The 25,952-nt window shown below is 44.5% G+C and overlaps 1 protein-coding gene across 2 annotated transcripts in view; it reads right to left on the bottom strand.

The window, feature by feature from the left end:
* The window catches only part of TLN2 (talin 2), a 398,203-nt gene that overhangs the window by 267,092 nt on the left and 105,159 nt on the right, over positions 1–25,952 (bottom strand). For both annotated transcript variants that reach the window (XM_073619119.1, XM_073619120.1), the window contains exon 2: positions 12,271–12,303. The gene's annotated coding sequence lies outside the window, so the exon portion shown is untranslated. The remainder of the gene's footprint in view (positions 1–12,270; positions 12,304–25,952) is intronic.

Below are 25,952 nucleotides of genomic sequence, written 5' to 3'. Positions count from 1 at the left end.
CCCTTCGTATACCATGAAGGCATAGGTATATCCTGTAGCTCGGTCGCATAATTTATACATTTTCACCCCATAGCGGGCCCTTTTGGTGGGAATAAATTGTTTTATGCCCAATCTGCCACTAAATTTGACCAGGGACTCATCCACACATATGTGCTGGTCTGGGGTAAATAACTGGGGGAAGATATCAGAAAAATATTTTAGTAGTGGGCGAATTTTATATAGCTTGTCAAAATGTGGGTCATTTCGGGGAGGGCACTGGGTATTGTCATTGTAGTGTAGGAATCTCATAATCATGAGATACCTGGTTCTGGGCATTACAGAGGAAAAGATGGGCATGTGGTGGATGGGGAGGGTAGACCAATAGGAACGTAATACATTTTTTTTTGGTTAGTCCCATACAGAATGTGAGGCCCAAAAAAATTCTAAACTCCTCCACTGTTAGGGCTCTCCATTCGTAGGGACGGGCATAATAGGACGTTGGGTTACTTGCGATGTATTGTTGGGCATATAGATTGCACTGGGCCACAATCGATGCAAGCATGTCCTCAGTAAAAATAAGGTTGAAAAAATCTAATGGTGAAAAATTTTCTGTATCCACCTGGACTCCTTGCTGGGCAGTAAAAGGGGGAATGATAGCTTCTCCTGAATTGGGTGGCAGCCATAAGGGGTTCTCAAGGGAGTAGGGAAGGCTGGCATGGGACCTAACCCTTTGGGCCTGAGGTGACACCCCACTGGTACGTGGACTTTGTCGAGGTACTGCGGTGCTGGTGGATGGCACTGCGGTGCTGGTGGATGGCATTGCGGTGATAGTGGATGGCATTGCGGTGATGGTGGATGGCACTGCATCCTCACCAGTACGTCTTCGTCTGGCGGGCGGACTCTCATCCTCCTCTGAGGCTGTCAGTGTACCACTGCTGAGGACAGGCTCGTAGTCCACGTCAGACTCAGAATCTGAATAGGAATCTGAAGCGGAGAGCTCCCCGTTGCTCTCGTCGGCCGCAAGAATATTATATGCCTCCTCGGTTGAATATACTCTTTGTGACATAGTGATAAAAAATGGCAGATATGTGGCACTGATGACACGTGACACTGGCAGATTGCACTGGTGATAGATGGCACTGATACGTGACACTGATGTGGTAGGTGACACTGGTGACACTGATGACACTGATGTGGCAGGTGACAGACAGGTGGCACTGACGACAGATGGCACTGATACGTGGCACTGATACGTGGCAGGTGACACTGACAGGTGGCACTGATGTGGCAGGTGACACTGATGTGGCAGGTGACACTGATGTGGCAGGTGACACTGACAGGTGGCACTGATGTGGTAGGTGACACTGGTGACACTGATGTGGCAGGTGACAGACAGATGGCACTGACAGATTGCACTGATACGTGGCACTGATACGTGGCAGGTGACACTGACAGGTGGCACTGATGTGACAGGTGGCACTGACAGGTGGCACTGATGTGGCAGGTGACACTGACAGGTGGCACTGATGTGGCAGGTGACACTGACAGGTGGCACTAACGGCAGGTGACACTAACGACAGATGGAAGCACTGTGGCACTGTATGGGCACTGTAGGGTGTTTCACTGAAGGCTCGGCTCTCACAGTTATGACAGATCGCTCTCTCTCCTCACATACGGTCTCTGTGTGAGGAGAGAAAGCCGGCAATGAGAGATGATCTCATATGTTTACATTTGAGATCATCTCTCATTGGAAGTTCGGATCGCGCTGTAAACGACCGCTGTGATTGGCCGTTTACGGCGATCTGTGACTGGCTGTGTCCAAGGGACACGGCCAGAGCAGAATTTCCCCGATGCGCGCTCCCGGGAGCGCGCATTGCGGAAGTTTACAGGAGGACGTCCAGGGACGCCCTCCCGGCAATTGGAGTCCGCGCTGTAGCCGTCTTTCGGCTATAGCGCGGACGCCTAGTGGTTAAGGGCTGGTTCACACCACAAAAATGCACTCCAGATAAGTTCTGGCATCATATCTTCATATCTGCATGCGCATTTTCAACGCGTTCCAATGCATTTTTCATGTGTTTGATGCATTCCAGGTTTTTTACCTGTTTTTTTCCACTGTACTGTGGTCTGGTGCGCTTTTGATGCGTTCCAGTGCATTCCGATGCATTTTTGATGTGTTTTACTGCGTTCTAGTATAGTCTAGTGCAGGAAAAATGCAGCATGTTCTACTTTTTTTTTTCCAGAACTGGAATGCTCTGGAACTGAAGGCACTGGTGTGAAGCAGATTCCAGATTAAGCATCTGTTGGATACATAAACATGTGTTTTGTTTTTTTGTTTTGTTTGTTTCATTTTTTATTTTTGTTTGCTTCAGGTTTCTGGTATGGTGAGGGCGTTGCTGTCTTCCCCGGCCTGTGCTCTGGCATCTCTTTTAAAAGAGAAGTATGGAAATTTTGTTTCCCCCCATTCATTCTTACCTAGGTGGATGCAGCATTGGTCAGATACAGCATCTGTCCCCCTGCGCATCTACACTGAGAACCAAGCGATCAAACTTGGTTTTCAGAGCTCCATGATCAGAGAGCTGCAGACTATCAGTCACAGCTCTCTGCTCTTCTCCCTCCGTGCCCATTGGAGCGCTGAGCTGTGGAAGGGGCGGAGCGGGCCATCTCAGGCTTTCCGCGGCATGATGTTTAGGCAAAGATGATCCAGTAGCTTGGCAGTCTCACATATTAAAATTCCACCAATCAGCCCAAATAGCTCCCCATGCTATGTTAGATGCGCCAGCAGAAATACCTTTATGGACACTACTAGCAGTATTTTAAATTATGTGGTTTGGAAGGCCTTCATATAGTAGCACGTAGCACAAATTAACCCCCCACTTGCAATGTTACATGCTTTAGGAGAAATACACTTATGGCCACTACTAGATGTTTCGGATTGTCATCCTATTTTGGTCTCATCCCTTCTTTGTATAATGGCCAGAGACCCAGAACATTACAACATTCACTGGGAGTATGGAATGCCATTCAATATTCTGGTAACCTTGCTCTTCCTACCCTTGGTTTAAAAGGCTGTCCTCTTCTCCCACCAGGCATAACAGCCCCACTAGATTCTGTTGGTGGGCTGTGAACAGCTATCACACAGTATACTCAATTACATAAATCAAGACATTATACCTTTCCAAAATCTCCTAAAAACATATGTCCAACAAACTCTTTCCCCTATTTACAAATTTTACAATTTGCTCAAGGACTAATCTTCTCAGTTTACTCTTCCCATTTCTCTTCAACCAGCAAAAGTAAATCCTTGTCCTTGGTCGCCAGGGAAATTGAAATGGAATCCATCCACAGAGGAGCAATGGTCTGATGCTTGGCCTATATCAGAGTCTGTATCTCGCTCAGTATAACATCACTAGATAATTCCTATGAAATGATGTTTCACTGCTACCCCACTGCTTACCCCAGCTAGAAATTAAAACTATGCCCCCAACTACTCTTCTAACTGCTTTCACGGCTATGATAGCCCAGGTACCATGCACCCATATGCAACACCTATAGAATGGTAGACTTCTATACAACATACCAAACTCTATCACTACCCCATTTAACAATTCCTGCTCCTCAGATAACTTTCATCTGTACTACTCTTAACCCACTCTGTTGATCTAATATATGATATTCTGATGCCCCCATTTAGAGGACGCATGGATTTTTAATTTTTTTTTTAAATCTACTAACATCTAACACCAGTATTGAATATTTCTCTAATACATATTTCAGTGTCTTTTTTCCTACCTGATAAACCCATACCCTTAGAATTACTGAAGACAATGGGCAACAAAACATCCACAAAACTAGAAACTTCAGGAGGGATGTCAGCAACTCCGGGCCCTATATTTATCTTGAGAAGCTTTTTAGTCAAAAATAAAAATGCAGTTAATTTGTAACCACATATTATGAGGCATACCGTATTTATCGGCGTATAACACGCACTTTTTCCCCCTTAAAATCAGGGGAAAATCATGGGTGCGTGTTATACGCTGATCCCCGCTGATTGTGAGGAGAGGAGCGAGCGGAGCCAACATACACAAAGCCGAGGGTACTTCGGCTGGACTCGGCTCCTCTCGCAGTCCCGCCCATCTCCACTGATTGCGAGAGGAGATAAGCGAGCGCCGCCGACATACACAAAGCCGAGTGTACTTCGGCTGGACTAGGCTCCTCTCGCAGTCCCACCCCTGACTGTGAGAGAGCCGAGTCTAGCCGAAATACACTCGGCTTTATGTATCTCGATCGGCACCAATTTTAAGAGACACAGGCAAGGCTGCGAAGACACAGGCAAGGCTGCGAAGACACAGGCAAGGCTGCGAAGACACAGGCAAGGCTGCGAAGACACAGGCAAGGCTGCGAAGACACAGGCAAGGCTGCGAAGACACAGGCAAGGCTGCGAAGACACAGGCAAGGCTGCGAAGACACAGGCAAGGCTGCGAAGACACAGGCAAGGCTGCGAAGACACAGGCAAGGCTGCGAAGACACAGGCAAGGCTGCGAAGACACAGGCAAGGCTGCGATGACACAGGCAAGGCTGCGATGACACAGGCAAGGCTGCGATGACACAGGCAAGGCTGCGATGACACAGGCAAGGCTGCAGATGGACACTGATAATGCTGCATTGATGGGCATTTAAATGTTTATTTTCCTAAAACTTCACTCCTAAAAGTTTTTTCCTTAAAATTCCCTCCTAAACTTGGGGTGCGTGTTATACGCAAGCGTGTGTTATACGCCGATAAATACGATATTTAAATTTGAACCTTGCACTAAAATACAAGGTTTGCTTTAGAAACAGCTCCCATCTTTCATTCCTAGACGACAGTGACGTCAGAATCCTTTCAGCGATATCCTGGGAATGACGAGGATCTTAAAACTTGTGAGAAGATGCTACTGTGCAGAGAGAAATTTTATGAGATTTGGATACTGAGCACTCCCAGGATCTCACTGGAAGAATGGACATCACCCCTCACTGCAAGCGGAAGCAGGGCGTATGGCAATATTTCATAATGAGCCAGATTTACTTTTGAGAATGATAAAAATGCCTAACTTATATTTTAGTGCAGGGTCCACTTTAAAGCCTAGTGCACATGGGCCGAATGTCATCCCGCTCAAAAGAAACCAGCTGACATTCGGGCCGCGTGTCCAACATCCAGTTTGACCGGCATCTGTCGAAGGCTCATTACCAAAAGAGGTCTGCCGACCAACTCCAGATCAGCCCTCTCAGCCAAAGGCTGAGAGAGCTGACGGAATGTTCTGGCATCCCCCTATCCAAACACAATAGCTCAGCAGTGGAGATCTCTGTACCAACATTTGACTCTGTGGTTTGTACAAGGTTTAAAGCCCAGCTTCAGGCTGGGGCTTTCTCCACCGTTTACAGCCATCCCGGACCCTTTGGTGTTCCACCAGCACACTATTTTTTTTACATATATACTTTTATTCAAGGGTTTTCGTGTGGTCATATGAAATTACAGGTTCTTTTTCTCTGGCAATGGGCAGATCAAGAATGCAGGGTGGCAAAACTTAGCAAATAGGGCAATTATTGCAGCCTGCAAGAGCTTTAGTTGTATATTTTATAAAGTGCTGGGAAGATTTTTTGTATAAGCTCAAGTTGGGGGTTTAAAAGAGAAAAGAAAAATGCCATGAAGTGCAAAGTCTAGTAACCCATGTAAAATATGATTTTTTCGTCATACTTCCCTATAAAATCCTTTTTTTTTGAGTACATCACGGGACACAGTCAGGCCAATATTCATTACCTACTGGGTTATACTCTATCTCCAGGTGAATGGACACTGGTAGACCTAAGGTCTTCAGACAGGAAGTGATCCCCTATATAACCCCCCCATACAGGAAGCACTTCTGGTTTTGTAGCAAGCACTGAATCCTCAAAAAAAAAAAAAAAAAAAAACACGAGGGGAGGGATCTCTATGTCCCATGATGTACTCAAAGAAAAGGATTTTACAGGCAAGTATGACAAAATAATCCTAGTTTCTTTTTCATACATCATGGGACACAGAGTCAGGCTAATATTCATTACCTACTATGACGTCCCAGAGCAATAGCCTTGAGGGGAGGGAGACACCCGGCCAAACAATAGCTATTAGAACTTATACGGCAGCCCGCAGTACACTACAGCCGAAAGCCGGATTCTCGGCTGCTCGAACATCCACTTGATAACATTTTGTAAACGTATGCACTAAAGATCAGGTAGCAGCTTTACAAATCTGAGCCACAGATACCTGATGGCGAAAAGCCCAGGAGGTTCCTACACCCCTGGTAGAATGAGCTCTCACCCCAAAAAAGGGAGGAGCTTTATGTTTCAGATCATAGGCCTGAATGACCAATTGACAGACCCAATTGGCAATGGAAGCTGCCTGTCCTTTCTTGGGTCCTTTTGGTAAAACAAAAAAGGAGTCTGATCCTCTGATGTCCGCAGATCTACACAAATAAACCTTGACTGCCCAGACAACGTCCAAAGAATGCAGTCGTCTCTTCCGCCAAACGAGGCTGAGAGAAAAAAAAAAAAAGAGGGAAAAATAATCAAGTATGTTCCCTGCATGAAAGGGCCGCCAACTCCAACACCCTACTAGCCGAGGTGAAAGCCATCAGGAAGTCTAGCTTGCGTGACAGCAAGTCTAATGAAATTTCCTTGACTGGTTCAAATGGTTGTTTCTGTAACACAGATAGCACCAAGTTCAAGTCCCAAGGACACATAGGTGACCTAATGGGGGGGGGGAGCAAACAAGTTGCCCCCTGCATAAAGGTTTGGATCAGTGAAAGGGAGGCTAAAGGCCTTTGGAAGAATACTGACAGGGCCAAAACTTGACCTCTGATTGTACTCAAAGCCAATTTGATTTCCACAACTGACTGTAGAAAAGAGAATTCTCCCAATCACATATTTCCGAGGATGCCATTTTCTTGCTTCACACCAAGCAATATAAGTCTTCCAGACCTTCTGATAAATTTTCCTAGTGACAGCTTTTCTAGCATTCACTAGGGTAGACACTACTGATCCCGAGAAGCCACGGTCCTTTAACACCCTGGCTTCAATACCCATGCCGTCAAATTTAGAAACTGTAAATTGGGGTGGAATATAGGACCTCGAGACAGTAGATCAACGTGGAAGTGTCCATGGCCAGTCTATTGTCAGTCTCACAAACTCCAGGAACCAGGGCCTTCTGGGCCAGGCTGGTGCCACCAGAATGACTGGAATCTCCTCTCTATGAATCCTGTGCAACAAATGTGGAAGGAGAGGGATCTGAGGGAAAGCATAAACCAGGGAGTAATGTCTCCATGGAACTATCAGAGCATCTGCTCCGATTGACAGAGGATCCCTTGTTCGGGACAAAAATTGCTGTAGCTTGTTGTTGAACCTGGATGCCAATAGGTCAACCTTTGGCCATCCCCAACGCTAGCAAATTCCCTGGAACACCTCTGAGTGTAGGGACCATTCTCCTGGGCAGATCTGCTGGCGGCTGAGATAATCTGCCTTCCAGTTCTCTACTCCCGGGATATGGACTGCCGATAGAATTGGCACATGTCCATCTGCCCAGGCTAGGATGTGGTTCACTTCCTTCAGAGCTGAACGACTCCTGGTACCGTCCTGGTGGTTTTTATAGGCCACTGCAGTGGCATTGTCGGACTGAACTCTGATAGGGCAGTCCTGAAGTTCCACCATCCAGAACCAAAGGGGCCAGACGTACTGCCCATAATTCCAGGACGTTGATGGGCAGGATCTGTTCTGTCTCTGACTATTACCCCCTGAGCTGTGAGCCCTTCTAAGGTCACTCCCCAGCACGAGAGAGACTGGCATCTGTAGTCAGTACTTTCCAAGTTACCGGGAGAAAGGATTTTCCCTTTCGCAGGTTCTGATCCTGCAACCACCAGTTTAGGCTTAAGCAGGAGATAAGCACATTGGATAATCCAGGGCTTTTCCTCTTCTGATCCAGGCCTGTAAAGGCCTGGAATGGAACTGGGCATAGAGCACTGCCTCGACGGAGGATACCATCCTCCCTATAAAAAGACTCATATACAGAGCCGAATGGAGGGTTGTCTGTTGCCCCTTATCTGATGCACCTGAACCTTCAGGTTCTTACAGGTGGCAAGAATATTCTTGCTTGAACCGTATCTAGGATCAGACCTTAATACTTTAGACTTTGAGCTGATTTCAAGGCTGACTTTTCAGGTATTTATGATCCAGCATAAGCTTTTCAAATACGGCACTGTGCATATTATGCTCTGTTCTAGAGCCTGTACTGAGTGATCTCAGCAGGAGGTCATCCAGATACCTGAGCACCAGGATCCCTTGGGCCCTTAAAAGACCCAGTACTGGTGCTAGGACATTTGTGAACACCCGGGGAGCTGTAGCCAGCCCGAAGGGTAGAGCCACAAACTGAAAATGACATTCCTCTACTGCAAAACGTAGGAAACTCTGATGAGGCTGAAAGATAGGCATGTGTAAATACACGTCTTTTATAAACGATGGAGGCTAGAAAGCCTCCCCTCTGGAGTGAGGCTACTACTGAGCGGACAGACTCCATCCTAAAGAACTGGACCAGTAGATACTTGCTCAGGGATTTTAGGTCCAAAATGGGCCTTGTGTCCCCGTTTGGTTTCTGAATCGTGGACAGGTTAAAGTAAAACCCTGTGCTCCTTTCAGGTAACCAAACCTCTACAATCACTTCTTGATGCACTAGATGATGTATTGCATGAAGCAATAAGTTTTTTGGAGGCTATGAGGGAACGTTGGATCTTAAAAACCTGAGGGGGAACCCCCCCGCAACTCTAGCTTGTAACCATGAGATTTCATTGAGATGACCCACTCGTCCTGAATTATTGTTCTACAAATGTCTACAAAGTGCAGCAGCCTTCCCCCCACTCGGTGGAGTGGGGACGTCGCCTCAAAAGGAGGGCTTGGTGCTGGGATTAGAAGAATCTTGGACCCAGGGCTTCTTCTGGCCCTGGCCCTGTGGCTTGCCCTTGGTCCTAGCGCCCTGTTGGCGGCGGAACCGCCTTGACGCTGAGACACTGGAGGAAGCAGTCCCTGAGATTTTAAACGAGGGATGTCTGGTGCTTTTCTTCACAGGAAGTAAAGAACTTAGCGTAGCGCTCTAATAACAAAAAGACAGCGCTCAAGAAATATCTGTCTTACTTTCAGGCAGATCATCCTCCTGGTTAGGCCTATCAGGCCGTTTGACCTGATCCTTTACGGACTGGCAGATAAAAATTGCTGCAACAGCTGGCTGAATAGCTGAACTGGCCAAAGAAAAAGGAAACCGTTAATAATGACTCCAATTTCTTGTCAACAGGGTCTTTCAAACCCTGTGCGTTATCTACCGGACAAGTTAAGTTCTTGTTTAAGGAAGAGACTGCTGCATCTACTGCTGGCATACTCCATTTTTTAATGAATCTTTCATCCATGGGATATAAAAGGGAAAAACTCTTAGGAGGAACAAAAATCTTGTCAGGATGTTCCCAATCAGCATACACCGCCTGTTCCAACAGGGGGTGTAGAGGGAAAGCCTGTGCGGCCTGAGAGGCCTCAGGGATCCCGAAGAGGACCAGGTGGGCTCAGTCACCTCTGCAAGAGGCAACTTAAAGGCAGAATGAACCATTTCGGTCAGAGTGAGGATCAAAAGCCTCTGCGACTGAGAGGCAGACATCAACTGGATATCTTCTTGTCCAGATTGCTCGGAACCAGACTCATCTGCCGGGCCCTCCACAGAGTCCTGAGCTTTAAGCTCTTCCCCATCCCCAACCCATTCCTACTCCAGACTAGGAGGCTCCGGGGAAGGGGATCAGTCATACTTCCTGCTACCCTGCGAGATGGAGGCAATCATGCCAGGAATCTTGTGCTCTAACCCGGCTAGGGCCGAGGACAGTTCATCCTTAGTGATAAAGGCTGAAGCAGCAGCGTTGACTGTAGGCACAATACCAGCTAGGCGCAGGGGCTCAGATTGCCCGTTAGCCTTTGATCTTTCAGGGGATACAACACGTGTCTGTTTAGAGCCTGCTCTGTGTCCCACAGCTGCCTTCTGGAAGCACCGCATGCTTGGCCTATACTGCTTAATTAAGCTTGGTGTGCGCCGGAACGTTCTGTGCATACGCACGTGCGTGGCTTTATTCACATATGACACAAATCCTCGTGCACCCAGATAAAGGCTACTGTGCATGTGCGGCAAAGTAGAGTGCGCCATGGCCACCAAACTGGGAAGTCCAGCGACGCTTTTGCGAATGCACCTGCGCCATGGCTGGTGCTTGCGAATGCATGTGCGCCCTGGTGAACCAAGGCGAAATGGTCGTGCGCTATCATACCGGTAAGAAACAGCCAGACACAAGCAAAAATAAAAGGTACACTTTGCAAACACCCACAGCTAGCCCAAAACTCCCCTATATGGTCACCGCACATAGGTATCCAGCCTCTAGCTAGCTTGACTGATTGTTACAATCACTGTGACACCCCACAATAATAGTAAAGGGGTTTCACTTACCCGTACTGGCGCAGGGCAGCTTAGAAACCAAGAGCCCAAACTTCACCCATCACGGTAGGTTCCTGTCACTTGAGGACCTTCAAAGGACTGGGTACCCTTTTCAGGTTTAGGGTCCATTCCCTTGGACCTGTACAGCCCCCTGCAGGAATGCCTATAGCTGTGGTGTCCATGATTCAACTTCGCAGGGTCCAGCGCCCGAAGGCCGCATTACAGGCAAAACGTCGCAGGATCTTGAGTCTTCTTTGCAAGGCTCGGGTACCATTTATCTAAGCATATAAAGCCTGTGTCAAATGGATCCGATCAGTCAATCCCTTGATTCATTTAAAAACCGTTTGTGAGACTAGAGACCTGGAGCTCAGAGGGCTCAAACAAACTGTGCCATCCACCTTGCAGGCACTGGTAAAAAACTGAAGTGCTTCCTGTGTGGGAGGGGTTATATAGGTAATCACTTCCTGTCTGAAGACCTTTGGTCTACCAGTGTCCATTCACCTGGAGATAAAGTATAACCCAGCAGGTAATGAATATTAGCCTGACTCTGTGTCCCATGATGTATGAAAAAGAAATGATCATTTCCAGCATAATGTAATCAGATCCAAGGTAGGACTGATTCTGACTGGTTGCAACTGGCCCTTGCTTTTTCTTGGCAGTGGATCCACGTATACACTAGCACTGACTAACTGAAAGTGATGGAAAGGAAAAGTGCTACCCACAGCAAGCAATAACGCTTTACTTCTATTGTCAAACCTGCATTAAAATAGCTAGAAGCTGACTGCTAAGAACAATGGAGAAAAAAGTACTTTTACAGGGTGATGCCTAAAGTGTATTTATGGCTTTTCTTTGTAGTTTTGCATAGAATAGGGAGGTTAAAACTCATCCCAGTTTATATTTTTGTTGTCCGTGTACCATTGGGGAAACTGGGGAAGTGAGAGAAAAGTACAGGGAATTTTCCTTTTAGATATAAGTCCCCAGAATAGGTGGTGCCATTGGAAGCTTTACTCTTAGCTCTTGATCTGGAGACAGCTCCAAAATTTTGGATTCCTCACCTCTTTCTCAGCGACAATGGTCTCCAATGCAATTAGAGGGCCACATCTCTCCAATGGGGACATATAGCAATAAAAATATGGGGGTCTACAACCTTCCCCCACTGTATCCAAAAAAACGTTTTGCTTAGTGATACACTCTAACCTAATGCTAACAGGATTTAGGTGCAAAACATATAGCTTGAGATTTGTTGGAAAAATATGCAATTTACCTTCATTTAAAGTGTCTCTAAAGGCTCAAGGACTTTTACCTTCATGCATTAAGGTTAAAAAACCTTGTCTGTGCAGCACCCTAATGCTTACCTGAGACCGATCTTACTCCATCGCTTTGCACGAGAACCTCGGCTCTCCAGGGACTCTCTCCCTTCATTAGCTGAGACAGCAGCGGAAGCAATTGACTCCCACTGATGTCAATCATGCCAGTGGGCCAATGAGGTGAGAGTGGGGCGGGGCTGAGCCGCAGATCTGTGTGTGAATTGAGCCACTTGCTCAGGGGACACTCGGCAGGGGCCAGAAGCGCTGGCGGGGGACCCAAGAAGAAGAGGATCAGGGCTGATCTGAACCACTGCGCAGAGTAGTTAAGTATAATATGTTTATCATTTTAAATCTAAAAAAATGCAAAGCTTTAATATCACTTTAAATTAGACAACTACCATGTCATCATAACACCAAAAAAAACAAAAACGATACCAAAGTAACTAGCTATTACCTATCTTTTCTTACCTTTAAGAAGTTTAGTCTGCCCAATTAACGAACCTGCAAAAGAGAGAAGAAATCACCATTACTTAATCTGGAGTCTCCTGTATTATACATTACAGGAAACATGCTAAATTATGTGGCCTGCCATTCCTGAAAATACTACTTTAGTAGCAGAGAAAAGGAAGAGGTTGGGACTTTGAATGAGACGTGTGTAACTTAGGGGTGTCTCTTTATCTTCCCCTTCTACTTCCATCATATTATATTTGGTATTCTTATACAGTTGTGCTCATAAGTTTACATACCCTGGCAGAATTTATGATTGATTGGCCATTTTTCAGAGACTATGAATGATAACACAAAAATATTTTTCACTCATGGTTAGTGTTTGGCTGAAGCCATTATCAACTGTGTTTACTCTTTTTAAATCATAAATCACAACACAGAAACTACCCAAATGACCCTGATCAAAAGTTTACATACCCTGGTGATTTTGGCCTGATGACATGCACGCAAGTTGACACAAAGGGGTTTGAATGGCTATTAAAGGTAATCATTCTCATCTGTGATCTGTTTGCTTGTAATTAGTGTTTGTATAAAAGGTCAATGAGTTTCTGGTCTCCTGACAGACCCTTGCATCTTTCATCCAGTGCTGCACTGACGTTTCTGGATTCTGAGTCATGGGGAAAGCCAAAGAATTGTCAAAGGATCTGCGGGAAAAGGTAGTTGAACTGTATAAAACAGGAAAGGGATATAAAAAGACATCCAATGAATTGAGAATGCCAATCAGCAGTGTTCAACCTCTAATCAAGAAGTGGAAAATGAGGGGTTCTGTTGAAACTAAACCACCATCAGGTAAAACAACTAAAATTTCAGCCACAACTGCCAGGAAAATTGTTTGGGATGCAAAGAAAAACCCACAAATAACTTCAAGTGAAATACAGAACTCTCTGAAAACATGTGGTGTGGCTGTTCCAAGATGCACAATAAGGAGGCACTTGAACAAAGATGGGCTGCATTGTCGAGTTACCAGAAGAAAGCTATTACTATGCAAATGCCACAAAGTATCCCGCTTACAATACACCAAACAGCACATGGGCAAGCCTCAAATCTTTTGGCATAAAGTCATTTGGAGTGATGAGACCAAAATTTAGCTTTTTGGCCACAACCATAAACACTACATTTGGAGAGTAGTCAACAAGGCCTATGATGAAAGGTACACCATTCCTACTGTGAAACACGGAGGTGGATCGTTGATGTTTTGGGGATGTGTGAGCTACAAAGACACAGGAAATTTGGTCAAAATGTATGGCAAGATGAATGTAGTATGTTATAAAAAAAAAAAAAAATACTTAAAGCGGGGGTCCACCTAAACCGCCAAAAAAAAAATATTAAAAGCCAGCAGCTACAAATACTGCAGCTGCTGACTTTTAATAAATGGCCACTTACCTGTCCCAGGGTCCAGCGGTGTCGGCAGGCGATGCCGAGAACCCGCTCGGTTCTCGGCAGCTGCCGCCGCCATCCTAGGTGAGGGAATCAGGAAGTGAAGCGTTGCGGCTTCACTTCCCGGTTCCCTACTGCGCATGCACGAGTCGCGCTGCGCATCGTAACTGGTCCCCGCTATCTCCTGGGAGCTGTGTGTTTCCCAGGAGACAGCGCGGAGGGACAGGAAGAGGCATAGACTCCCATGGGAGTCTATGCCGGAAGTGGGTGCAAATACCTGTCTTAGACAGGTGTCTGCACCCCCCCTCCCACCTGAAAGGTGCCAAATGTGACACCGGAGGGGGGGAGGGTTCCGAAAAGCGGTAGTTCCATTTTTGTGTGGAACTCCGCTTTAAGGAACATTTGCATTCATCAACCAGGAAGCTGGGCATGGGAAGTACTTGGACATTCCAAAATGACAATGATCCAAAACACAAGGCCAAGTCGACCTGTCATTGGCTACAGCAGAATATAGTGAAGGTTCTGGAGTGGCCACCTCAGTCTCCTGACCTCAATATTATTGAGCCATTCTGGGGAGATCTCAAATATGCTGTTCAAACGTGCAGTTCATGCAAGACAGCCCAAGAATTTACAAGAACTGGAGGCTTTTTGCCAAGAGGAATGGGCAGCTTTACCATCTGAGAATATAAAGAGCTTCATCCACAAATACCACAAAAGACTTCAAGCTGTCATTGATGTTAAAGGGGGCAATACACGGTATAAAGGACCGGGGTATATAAACTTTTGATCAGGGTCATTTGGGTAGTTTCTGTTGTGATTAGGATTTAAAAAAAAGTAAACACAGTTGATTGATGGCTTTAGCAAAACACTAACCATGAGTAAAAGAAAAGTTTTTGTGTTATCATTCATATTCTCTGAAAAATGGCCAAGAAATCAAATTCTGCCAGGGTATGTAAACTTATGAGCACATCTGTATATATTTTTTGCAGACATGCATGCTGCGCTTGCTCCTGAGGAAGTGAAGCTTCATCCACGAAACGCGCCAAGATTTTTATATGCAGTTTTTTTATACAATCGTTCGCTTATATCCAGATCATATATATGAATTTTATGAAACATGTGCAATCATGAATTTACCTATTGTTATTTTTATGCATATCAGCTTTTCATATCTGCAATGTACTAATGTTCTTTTACGTGTACCTCCACGAATAAACCCATGTGCATCAATTTACCATCTGTGCGTTACACTTCACGTTCAAAGTCCCAACCTCTTCCTTTTCTCAATTAAAGCCAGGATGGAGGTGCATGTCCTTTCCTACCATGTGCCTCATATAAAGTCCCAAACAACCCCCTTCCTTTTATAAATATATCGACAGATCCGCACTTACAGACTAAATTACACCTGCAGCCCCCCTAAAAGGGAAGGGGACACCTAAGTGATCCCCCAAAAAATGAAAATCAAAGTATAGGGAATGGCGCTGTGTTAGAACTAGAAGTGTGGCTGAAAATTAAACAAATGTTCAAGTGCATAAAATAATTACTATTTAAAATTAGAAAAAATATTTTGGTATGATCCAGGGATTTCTACAAAAAATTCTGTCCTTATTTTAGTGAAAACACCTTATTACGTGAAAAAATGCTACTATATGTGAAAAAAATCGCAAATATTAAAACAACACCATTATATAACATACATAAATCTTCACATTAATAAATATAAAGTGATAAGTGCCAGAAGCAGTGATTATCAAACAATAGTGCATTAATGTGCAATAACCATTCGCAATAATAAATCATTAGTAGTGTGTCAAATCGCAACTAAGTATCAAAGAAAAAAATCCCATATGTTGTTTGGTGCAAAAATGTTCATAACAATTGTGCAGAAAGTTCTTCTTTGGTGGTAAAGTGCCGTGCTGTAATAACTGGTAGTCCCCCCCAATGTGGTTGCACTCACAGGAGCACTCCACCCCTGCAGGGGTACAAGCGTGTGATGTTGGTCCTGTCACTCCGGTCGTATGGGTGCCAGTTTCCTTCCACGCGTCCATGGATCTCCATCTAGTTGGACATGGCGAGGTCTCTCTTTAGCAAAGAGGAGGTGCTGCTCATTTGCTGGTGGATACCCAGTGGGGACCTTTAATACATCAAGGGACAGGAAGTCCCCACCTCCTTGTGTGTAAGCAGCTGCCTTTGGGATTGGGACGCGTGGAAGGAAACTGGCACCCATACGACCGGAGTGACAGGACCAACATCACACGCTCGTACCCCTGCAGGGGTGGAGTGCTCCGGTGAGTGCAACCACATTGGGGGGGACTACCAGTTATTACAGCACGGCACTTTACCAAAGAAGAACTTTCTGCACAATTGTTATGAACATTTTTGCACCAAACAACATATGGGATTTTTTTCTTTGAGACTTAGTTGCGATTTGACACACTACTAATGATTTATTATTGCGAATGGTTATTGCACATTAATGCACTATTGTTTGATAATCACTGCTTCTGGCACTTATCACTTTATATTTATTAATGTGAAGATTTATTTATGTTATATAATGGTGTCGTTTTAATATTTGCGATTTTTTGCACATATAGTAGCATTTTTTCACGTAATAAGGTGTTTTCACTAAAATAAGGACAGAATTTTTTGTAGAAATCCCTGGATCATACCAAAATATTTTTTCTAATTTTAAATAGTAATTATTTTATGCACTTGAACATTTGTTTAATTTTCAGCCACACTTCTAGTTCTAACACAGCGCCATTCCCTATACTTTGAACCCCCTTCCTTTTACTACTTTAGTAGCGGCCATTGACCCCAAACAAGTTTTTAGGTCAGGAGGCCAGACCTCACACTGATTCAAGTAGATGCATAACTGCTACTGTGCGGCATTATGGGGTCTGCAGTAATCAGTTAAAAAGAATTCTTACTTAACATGTCAAGACAGATCCTGCGCTACTCACTGTAAAACTGGCCATAGACAATAGAGGGTTGTGTTGGTTTTCAAGTATCTCTTTCTACAGTTGGGTACTCAAGCACAAAGTAGTACTGGGTGACAGTCTGTTTAGCCATAGCAAGCCAAGCAAACTGCAGATAACTCTGGTTGGCTTATCAGAAGAAACAATAGAACACAAAAAATAGATCATTACTCATACTGGCTAAAAGGCGTCACACTGGCAGACTCTTCTAAGTTCTTTAAACACCTTAACAAACTAATCAGTATAATTAAACACCACTCTAATATTAAATGGGATACATAGTAATTTTGCATGTAATTTCCTTATTGTGATTAGGCCTAAAAATATTTAGCAAATATGTTCTTTTAAGTTAAAGTTATTGTAAAGCTTTTTTTTTTAAAATAACAAACATACCATACTTATCTCCACTGTGCAGTTTGTTTTGCATAGAGTGGCCCCGATCCTCGACTTCTGGGATACCCCGGCGGCGCTAGTAGCTCCTCCCCGCATCGTATAACCCCCTAGGAGAAGCACTCTCCCAGGGGGTTAACCACGCTCCCGAGTCCGGCATTTGTGTCCAAACGCAGAGTGCCGGACTCACGCCCACCCCCGGCACCCACATCATTGGATTTCATTGACAGCAGTGGGAGCCAATGGCTGGGCTGCTATCAATCTATCCAATCAAGAGCCGAGACAACAGGCAGAGGGCGTCTCCGGCGTGGGAATTACGGGGCTCAGGTGAGAAATGGGGGGCTGGGGGGCCGGTCAGTGACAGAAGTTTTTTCACCTTAATGCATGGGATGCATTAAGGTGAAAAAAAACACGAGGGTTTACAACCACTTTAAGTCACATGAAGATAAAATATTGTACACTGGGTGTCAAATAAACCACTTTTAGTGGTGTTTGACTTTTTTTTCTGCCTCCAAATGCCCCTCTGTGTTAGCCCTTGTGTCTGAGCACATACAGGCATTTACTGGTGTTTAAAAGGCAGGAAAAAAACCCCCAAAAAAACAAGTGTTCAGGAGAGGAGTGCTTTGCCACAAAAAAAACCCAACATGCTTAAGCACTAGGCACTGATTCCAATGGCCAGAAAAAAAAAAAGAATAATTCTGGCCAATGGAAGGAATGAACATCCAGGCATTTGATGCGCCTATAGCTGCATTTTTGCATCCTGTGTGAATGGGACCTTAAGCCTATTTACAGACCTGAGGAACTGAGGCTGGAACCTACACACAGAAGCAAATTAATCATCAGAAGTGACTCATACATTAATGAACATCCAAAAACCACTTGTTTCTGAAACTACCAATCATATGTTCTATTGGGGAGTCACCGGCTCTCTGCTCTGCCCCTGCAGCTCTCACTGGAGCTCCCAGCTGTGTAGGGGGCGGGAGTGGCTGGCTCAGCCTCTCAGCGGTCGCTGAGAGGCCGAGCCAGGGGCCGCTCATAATTCTGGGTGAATCCAAACTTTAAAGTCGGAATCGATTTAGAGTCTCAATCTGTTCAGTGACATCAGCCAATAGCAGGCTTTAGCCCGGTGTCAGCTAAAAACGGGTTACAAGAGGGTAGAATGAGCTGCACTCCTGTGATCCATAAGAGAAATAGGGCTAAAAGATTTGGCTCTACTTCTCCTTTATTCTTTTCATACAACAATTAAAGCTGAACTGCAGGAATGATCTGTATTGCATATGTTTAGCCTTGGCTGTCACTGGTCTCTCTCTCCTCACTGGCTGAGACAGCAGCAGGGGCAATTGGCTCCCACTACTGTCAATCACAGCCAGTGAGCCAATGGGGAGAGAGCAGGGCCAAGGCATAGCTCTGTTAGTCATATTGAGGAACAGAGTAGGGCTCGGGATCGAGCACACACCAGTGCACCCATAGCAAGCAGCTTGCTATTGGGGGCACTGGTCATGGGGGGAGCTAGGAGCACTGGCAGGGGACCTGAGAAGGGTGGGATCAGGGCTGCTCTGTCCAAAACCATTACACAGAACAGGTAAGTATAGTATGTTTGTTAATTTTATAAAATAGAAAAAATATTAAAAAAAACAAACAAAAAAAAAACTATAATATTACATGAAACCTCACCTGAACCGGACTGAAAATTGTACAGGACTCTTTGGAAATGCACTGCAGCCAGCCAGCACATATGTGAACCAACTCCATAGAATGCCAGTTTGGTTCAGGTCATATATGTGAACTGAGGCTTATTCGTACCTGATGAACTGCTGGGGAAGCTGGAAATCACTGTGGTAGGTCAGTGCTAATACAGTGACAGCTGCGATCTTCTGGGTCCTGCTCAGGTTTTATGCGAATGACTGCCACACTACCCACAGGAGGCCACCTGCTTGGCACAACTACCATTTACAGAACACCTTGTAACGGTTTCACTGGATAAAAGGTGGAGAGGAAGGGCAGCGAGGACAGCTACTATAGTTTTTTTTCTAGCTTTCTCAGCAGTTCATCAGGTACAGTAATTCCTGTGTACAGCACCCTACAGACTTCTCACGCCATCCATGTCTGGCTGCTTCAAATTGAGAAGTACAGAGATCACGTGATGACAAGACTGAGCCTAAAATAAGTTATGTAATGAAAATAGGAAGGTTTCATTAAATGTCATTAGAATGTTGAGGACAGAAAGGAGAAAACAGAGAAGGCAAAATATAAGCAGATTAAACTTCAGCTTTAAAATGAGCACCCTCAAATTGCAAATTATAAATAAAAATTATTTTATTGAAAAGAGCTATTAATTTAGATTGACACAGAAGAACATGCCAGCCAGTCTGAAAAGTCAGACACCTAGGCACTAGGAGGTAAAATGTTGGGCCCGAGACACAAAGCCAAAAAAAGATTTGCAATCCGAGAGTGGTGCCGCTAAAGAGATACCAGCAAACACTGGCTGCATTTTGAAATAGCACTTGGCTCTGCTCAAACCGGATATTAATCTGTTGAAAAATATACAACGCTTGCTGTCTGCCCCTGTATTGAAATCTTTTCTTTACAAAACCTTCCCAAATCAACTCTTGAATATATTCTTCAATGAAAGTCTGTGAGGCTACAAGAGAAGGAGGGGGGGGGGGGGTGCTAGTGAAATAAAAAAGAACATTCCATTAGATGTGTCTCCAGGGAAACATTTATGTAGTACACTGGACAACACACATTTGTTAATGGGCTATGATGGCACAAAGCACACTACAAAAGCAGATGTCACTTCTCATAGTAAATGGAAAATGATTAGGTATTATTTCAACAGGTATCAAATATCACAGCATTGCAAAACAGTCTCAGGCATCTTCTACATCCAATAATGACAACATTAATGTGTTACTAAACCCAGGACCCTGCATTCACTTTATCTGGTCTCCCACAGAACATGGAAATTAAATAGTTTTAGTAAATATAAACTGCTAAATACCTTTTCTCATCAGCAGTATATAGCAGTCTTGTGGCTTCTATCAGTGTCTGGTTAAAGCTTGTATTGTGCTGCTCTGATTGTCCTATGAGGCTGCACCCTCTGTCAGGACAGTGCCGATTGACCCTGTGCTGACCACATGCACCCTCCCAATAAAAAGAAAAAAAAAAAAAGAAATGAACGCTCCAGCAATACACACCAAACTGAGCATGTGCAGGGTGCCTCCAAGGCTCTGTACTATCAGCAGATGGATTGGGGACAGTAAAAGAAGTGGCGGATCAGAGACCACAGGATCAAACAGCCTTTTACACATTGCAGAGGATTAACCCCTTAGGTTCCACAGTGAGTATAGCAAGCATGCTTTACTGCATATACAGACTGATTTTACTGTTCTGGGTTTAGTAACACTTTAAGGCAGGCTTTTTGAAGGAGGGTTGGTAGAACACTTCTGTTATACCAGAAAAAAAGAAGGACACACAAGAAGCGGAAGGAATGCTGCTCACCCCTGATATTGACAAAGGAAAAAGAGAAAAATCCCCCAAGGTGGAGTTTTCTGGCAGCAAAAATGAAAATACAAAGTCAAAGTATGTAAAAAAATTGAAAAAGTTTATTATACAAAGAATCACATATCATGAAGATTAAGAAATGAGCTCCAGTAGGAAGTGTTTTGAACCTTTAAAAACGATATACACTATACAGACATATTTCCATAATAGCATTAGACAAAAATGTCAGCAATATGAGAAAATAAATCTGACGCGTTTCAACCCATATACTAGGGGTCTTCTTCAGAGGGTCAGTCTGTTGAGAGATATATGATATAAGTACACATGTAACAGGGCACTTGCATACGATGACAGTAATATACAACGTATACACCTGATATAATTACCCAACAGTGTATGTCCAGTACGGAAAGAGGAGACTTCCTACATATAGGTCCCTTTAAAAGCTGCTCACTCTCTCACCCTCAGAGGGTCCCAGGGCACCTCCACCGGCACCGCAACTAGAAAGAGGGGGCAGTAGTCCGCCGATGTGGCTTACGAGAAGTCACACTAAAGGGTCGCCCCCCATTGGGCCAAGTGATCGGTCAAGGGGAAAAAGCCACACCTGCAGCGGAGATCCAAAAAGAACAAACTAAACAATATGTCCCTACATGTAAAAAAAGGGTAATTTCAAAAAATATATATGTAGTTAGCCAAAGAAGTGGTCAGTTGACCGGCTACCAGGCACCAATCTAACTGCATTCCGTATATGCAGCTAGCAGCCTCTAGGTACTTAGCAACTATATTTTTACTAAACAATAATAAATATAAAAAAAAAATAAATGGGTAGGTAAATTTGATGGTTAAACGAGGTAATGGTAAAATAAAAAAAAAAAAAAAAAACTACAGTAAAGTGTAGAGTGTGTGATGAAATACTTGTGTATACTTAATAAAAGAAAAGTGACCCAAAAGGGGTGACGGATAGTGCATGGAGTGTGTGCAAGACCATAGTAAGAAACTGGTGGGGCACAGGGGTGCAAAAAGTGAACAGTGTGTGGCTGGGAGGGAAGAAAGAGAAGTCACCACTAGGGCGTAATACAGAAATAAACAACAGGGCAAATCCGAATATACCTTATTTCAATTTTTTTTTTTCAATTTCTCACAATCTTGGTATTCTAATTGGGCTGCATATATTACCCTAACCCCTCAATCCATTACCTCGTTTAACCATCAAATTACTTACCCATTTATTTTTTTTATATTTATTTATTATTGTTTAGTAAAAATATAGTTGCTAAGTACCTAGAGGCTGCTAGCTGCATATACAGAATGCAGTTAGATTGGTGCCTGGTAGCCGCTCAACTGACCACTTCTTTGGCTAACTACATATATATTTTTTGAAATAATCCTTTTTTACATGTAGGGACATATTGTTTAGTTTGTTCTTTTTGGATCTCCGCTGCATGTGTGGCTTTTTCCCCTTGACCGATCACTTGGCCCGATGGGGGGGGGCGACCATTTAGTGTGACTTCTCGTAAGCCACATCGGCGGACTACTGCCCCCTCTTTCTGGTTGCGGTGCCGGTGGAGGTGCCCTGGGACCCTCTGAGGGTGAGAGAGTGAGCAGCTTTTAAAAGGACCTATATGTAGGAAGTCTCCTCTTTCCGTACTGGACATACACTGTTGGGTAAATATATCAGGTGTATACGTTGTATATTACTGTCATCGTATGAAAGTGCCCTGTTACATGTGTACTTATATATCTCTCAACAGACTGACCCTCTGAAGAAGACCCTTAGTATATGGGTTGAAACGCGTCAGATTTATTTTCTCATATTGCTGACATTTTTGTCTAATGCTATTATGGAAATATGTCTGTATTGTGTATGTCGTTTTTAAAGGTTCAAAATACTTCCTACTGGAGCTCATTTCTTAATTTTCATGATATGCGATTCTTTGTATAATAAACTTTTTCAATTCTTTACATACTTTGACTTTATATGTTCATTTTTGCTGCCAGAAAACCCCACCTTGGGGGATTTTTCTCTCTTTTTACTTCTGTTATACCGAACCTAACACTATGGAATGTGCTGTAACTACACAAAGATAACAATAAAAGTCAGTACAAACACCAGGTTTTCACATTGTAACAAGTACAAGAGATTCTCAGCCTGGTAACCATGTCATGTCTATGGTAAATGTAGACAGCTGACCTTTCTGCAGAGAGATACAGGATATAGGATAGGTTTGAAAAAATGTATTGATCCTTCTTGTTCCTTTACAAACCAGCCTGTGCTTCCCTAGAGACATAAATGTGTAGAACTGGCTGAGCTAAACATAAGAGCCAACAAGTCAGATAATGCCTTAAAATCCATATAAAAACCCAAAACCAAAAATGTAATATATTGCAACTTGCCAATCATTTGTGGTGGCCGCATTCTTTTTTTGTTTTTTGTTAGGCTTTTTTCCCTTTTGTTTTCACCTGTTGATCAAGCCAGTAACATACCTCCTGTATTAGAGTGGCTCCACTCTGGATGAAGGAGTACATTTAGAAAGCAGCATTGTCAGTCCTGGGGAGGAAGGGGCATGTTAGATGTACTAGCAGATTTAAACTGGTTGTAAAGGAAAAAGGGTTTTTAAAAAAACCTTTTAAGTGCAAGTTTCCCCACAGCCCCCCCCATACTCACCTGAACCCGATCTTGGTCCAGCACTGTGCTCTCTGCAGCAGCTCTTCTCCCCTCCCCCGGCTCGGATAGGCTTGGCTGAGTGCAGAGGGAGCCATTGGCTCCTGCTACTGTCAGCCAAAACCTGTAAGCAGAGAGTGGGGCCGAGCCAGGCAGTGTCTTACCCTGCAACCTGCCTCCTTAACCTGTTCCCGATTGGCTCACGTCAATATACGGGAGCAGAATGGCTCCCCTGCACGAAACCCCATACAGGTATGGGGTTCCTGTAAAGCGCCGCTAGAGGGCGCACACGCTGCACAGCGGGGGGACCTAATGTGCGTGGCCGGCAGCGATCGCGTCCACGAGCGACAGCATGGGGATTTTTGTGTGTGTGTAAACACACAAATCCCTGTGCTGTCAGAGGAGAGGAGACATGTCGTTTGTTCCTACTATGTAGGAACAGCAATATGTCTCCTCTCCTACTCAGTCCTATCCCCATACACTTAGAACACACATTTAACTCCTTGATGGCCCCCTAGTGTACCCCTTCCCTACCAGTGTCATTTACACAGTATTTGGTGCATTTTTATAGCACTGATCGCTGTATTAAAAAAAATTATAAAAATGGCATAAAACTTTCCCACAGTTTGTAGACTCTATAACTTTTGTGCAAACCAATCAATATATGCTTATTGCGATTTTTTTACCAAAAATATGTAGAATATATATTGGCCTAAACTGATTAAGAAATTTGTTTTTTTAAAAACATTTTTGGGTATATTATAGCAAAAGGTAAAAAATATTGTTTTTTTTTTTTCAAAATTGTCGCTTTTTTTGTGTATAGCGCAAAAAAGAAAAACCACAGAGGTGATCAAATAGCACCAAAAGAAAGCTCTAGTTGTGGAAAAAAAAAAGGACACAAATTTTGTTTGGGTACAGTATTGCATGACCATACAATTACCAGTTAAAGTGACGCAGTGCCAAATTGTAAAAAGTGCTCTGGTCAGGAAAAGGGTAAAACCTTCCAGGGATGAAGTAGTTAACCTTTTTTCTACCATAGCCATTTTTTTAGGTTTTGGACACATTAGAATGCATATTTTAGGCCTGAAAAAATGAGTTCATTCCCCAAACATTTTCTGAAAGCAGAGACCCTCAAGAATAAAATAGAGGTAGTTGCAATTTTTTTTTTTTTTTTTTTTTTTTTAAGGTCACGTGATATTAGCCCACATAGTTATCAAATGCATATTTTTCAGTAAAAACAAAAAACTCTATCTAAACATCTCTTGTGTCATCTCCTCCGTCTATAACCATCTCGTGTCATGTCTGCAATCTCCTACTTAAACTTACACTGCTAAGAGCCTATTCCCACAGGGGCGACTTTGGATCCGACGTGAAGTCGCCCTTGGTCGCCCCAAGTCGTGCAACATGTCAAATTCCATGTTAGTCAATGAGACCCGTCTTAATGTACACTACTGAAGTCGCTGCGACTTCAGAAAAGGTTCTTGTACTACTTCAATCCGACTTCTAGGCGACTTGTACCCATTGATTTCAATGGAAGTCGCCTCCAAAGTCGGATCGTGTCTTAACTGAAGCAACAATACAGGAAAAGAAAATTGTTTTCTCAGGCAAACCCCTCTCCCTCCCACAGAGCTGATTGTTGTTTGATTGGCCACTTGAAAGTCGCCTGTCCTGGAGGCGACTTGAAGCTGCCTTGTAAGTCGTGCTGTGGTGCGCGCTCAGGTCGCCTCGCAAAGTCGTGGCCAAAGTCGTGTTGCCCCTGTGTGAAGCGGCTCTTATAGTATTAGCAAAATTTCCATTCACTTCACCTCTATCAGACATGATACAGGAGAAGGTCAGAGACTGCAAACATGATACAAGAGATCAATGCAGCCTAACCAGTGCCTGTCAGATGCAGCCTACCAGTCAGATGCAGCAGCCTGCCTGTACACTTCATGCAGCCTCACCAGTGCCTGGGTCCATCAGAGGCAGAAGCCTGCCTGTGCCCATCAGATGCAGCAGCCTGCCTGTGCTCATGACACACAGCCCGCCAGTGCCCATCATGTACATTCTACCATTCCCCTTGAAATGCCGCCTGCCAGTGCCCATCAGATACAGCCTGCCAGTGCCTGGTAATGTGATGTCACGCTGTGTGTCAGAGCTGGATCTGAATCACCGTGCAGCCGCTGTAATGATGTTCCGCCTCCTATGACACACGGCACAATGATTCCTAGCTTTGGAACAGTGTGCCATCTATCACAAGAGGCGGTCTAGGAGGCGGGACATCATTACAGTGGCTGCACGGCGATTCAGATCTCTGACACACAGTGTGAGATCGTGCTACCAGGCACTGGGGAGGTTGCATCTCATGACACTCGTGAGAACAGCAGGGGGGAGGGGAGACTGACAGGGGCGCGCTGGGATGATACATGTGCGGCACCCAGCGGGGCAACCCTTACCTGAGCCCCATCTCTATCCAGTGATGTCCACAAATCCCTCAGCTGTCTGGGACTCTCCCTGCTGATTGGTTGAGAAAGCAGTGGTGCCATTGGCTCCCAAGGCTGCCAATCAGGAGAGAGGGCAAGGCCAAACAGCAGCTCTGTCTCTGAATGGACACGCAGAGCTGCAGCACGGCTCGGGTACCCCCATAGCAAGCTGCTTGCTGTGGGGGCACTCGACAGGAGGGAGGGGTCAGGAGTTCCAAAGAGGGATCCGAGAAGAAAAGGATCCAGGCTGCTCTGTGCAAAACCAAC

Source organism: Aquarana catesbeiana, linkage group LG03 (assembly GCF_042186555.1).
Source record: "Aquarana catesbeiana isolate 2022-GZ linkage group LG03, ASM4218655v1, whole genome shotgun sequence".
NCBI classification, from domain to species: domain Eukaryota; kingdom Metazoa; phylum Chordata; class Amphibia; order Anura; family Ranidae; genus Aquarana; species Aquarana catesbeiana.
Note: the sequence above shows the minus strand (reverse complement) of the source record. Positions and strands in the feature narration are given on the sequence as shown.